The sequence below is a fragment of the Elephantulus edwardii genome, unplaced genomic scaffold (assembly GCF_000299155.1).
Source record: "Elephantulus edwardii isolate Elephantulus edwardi_28Jun2011 unplaced genomic scaffold, EleEdw1.0 scaffold00099, whole genome shotgun sequence".
Classification (NCBI taxonomy): domain Eukaryota; kingdom Metazoa; phylum Chordata; class Mammalia; order Macroscelidea; family Macroscelididae; genus Elephantulus; species Elephantulus edwardii.
In genome coordinates, this window is record NW_006399849.1 from 10,365,383 (window position 1) to 10,367,781 (window position 2,399).

Here is a 2,399-nt window from a genome sequence, read left to right on the forward strand (position 1 = left end):
ATTGAAGCCTTTGGAAAGCCAGGAATTGTAGCCATTCTGCCAAGATGAACGCTTGCGTCACTGACATGAAAATGACATCTCACTGCTCTACCCCATTCCTCTGTGCACACAATTACTTCATTCAGGGTCGAATCACAACGTAGACTTTCAAAACATTTTCAACAACAGTGAGTAACTATGATGAACATAATTAAAAGAAGGACTCTATAAAGTGCCATGATCAAGTTCACACCTACAAAGACAAACACTGGAAGATGTTGTCTAAGTAACAAGAATAAAGCATCACTGTTATGAGGGGTGAAAGGGGGAATGGAAATAGAAGAGGAAAAATAGTAGATGGATAACAGCCACATGTTAATATAAGCAAAGGAAAGGCAGTATGCAATTAGGGAATAATCAACATAATATCGCTAAAGAAAGGAAAGACAGAGAGGGAATAATGTGGTTTCTATGAGGGTATTCTGCTTAATGTCTTAAAACATGTACGAACGGTTAAATAGAAGATTAATTTGCTCTGTAAACTTTCACTCAAACCACAGTTTTCAAATATTTTTTAAAATGCAAACCCTTGGAGAAATTTGCATTTTCTCATTTTAGATGCTGTGACTTCTGTACACATAGTATTCCACATAGTATTCATCTCAATCAGCTTATTGACAGAGCTCAACAAAAGAGTAAAGCAACCGTTAAGAAGAAAAATGTTTTGCATACTAACCCTCTGTTAATTATTAAGACATACATGAAGTTGTAACATTACTATTGACAATCGGCAGTGGTGCAGGCAGCAGTGGTACCTAGCACACCACACCTGGGGCCTGAAGGCATCCTCTCCATCACAGCCCAGGGCTGGTGCAGCCACCCCTGCTTCCTCTGCACTTCTCTTTGCTGCCACTATGGTTAATCGGCTAATCAAAGAATAGATGGCTGAATTCAAAGAAGCTTTCTCCCTAGTTACTAATAACGGTGATGACCTCATCACAACCATGGTAGGTTAGAACCCAACAGAAAGAGACTTAATTTCAATGAAGCGGATCACAGATGGTAATGACTCCATTGACTTCTCAGAATTTTTACTATGATGGCTGGAAAAATAAAAGACAAAGAGAGTGAAGAAGAAGAAACCCATGAGGCATTCCAAGTCTTTGACAAGGAAAGAAATGGTTACATCAGTGCAGCAGAGCTATGTCACGTCACGACAAACTTAGGAGAAAAACTAACAGATGAAGAAGTAGATTAAATAATCAGAGAAAACACTGATGGCAACAGACAAGTCAGCTATGAAGAATTCATACACATGAAGACAGCAAAAGAAAGACTTACTTTCAAGTCTTTCCTCTAAATCCTAGAAGAATCAAATTGAATATTTTACTTACTTCTTACAAAAAACAAAACAAACAAATTTTAAAAAATAGATCAAGAAATAGAATGTGGTGACAATGAACACTATAAGGACCAAGACAAGAAAAGATCAAGTTGGGAAGAATCAAGATAAGATAATATGGCTATAAAAATTAGTCAATAGAAAGAAGATCTGAGTAACTTTTGAAAGGAGAGAATGGGAAGAGAAGGGAAGAAGGGAGAGGAAATCACTAGGACAACAGAGATTAGTGGGCAGATGGAAGGAGTGTGAAGGAATTAGCAAAGTGATAAGAAAGGATGATCTAAGTCCTAGATCAACAGTAACTAGTTATATAAAACACAATCTATAAAATGATTACACAAAACAAAATGCACATGAATGAAACAATGTATACAAATTATTATATAAATGTGAATGGTTGTAAAAAACATAATGTAAATGAAAGAAAGGCAATGTAAATGAATAATTGCATGCAAACCAATAAAAGAAAGATAAGGGAAAGAACATTCATTTGTTCATTCTGCTTCTGCATACCAAAATATCTGAACTTAGAAATTCCACATGACCCAGCTATTCCACTGCTAGAAGTATACATCCTGGGGAAAATTAGAACTGAGACACAAATGGACATGTGTACACCAATGTTCATAGCAATAGTATTCACGACTGCAGGAAAATGGAAGCAGCCCAAATGTCCAAATACAGTCTAACGGATTGAGAAATTGTGGTACATTCACCCATGTGAATGCAATATTATATGGCACTCAGAAGAAACTATTTTGAAAATTACTACATAACTTGGGAGAGACTGGAGAATATTATGCTGAGTGAAATAGCTCAGTCTCATAAGGACAAGCACTGCACAAGACCATTAAAATAGATAACTACTAAAATGTATGCTGGAATTCATTTTGAAATTCATATACAAGAGCTGGGTTCTACAGAAGCTTGTTGGCGGGCATGGGTGATCATTAGGGTGGAAACTTGATTCACTAAGGGGAATGAGGTCATGTGATAAGGCCTCCTAGTTAAAAGCCCC

General features: G+C 36.7%; 1 pseudogene; it reads left to right on the top strand.

Moving 5' to 3' along the window:
* Positions 1-893: 893 nt before the first annotated feature.
* LOC102866763 lies at positions 894-1,339 on the top strand (annotated as a pseudogene).
* The last annotated feature ends 1,060 nt before the right edge of the window (positions 1,340-2,399 follow it).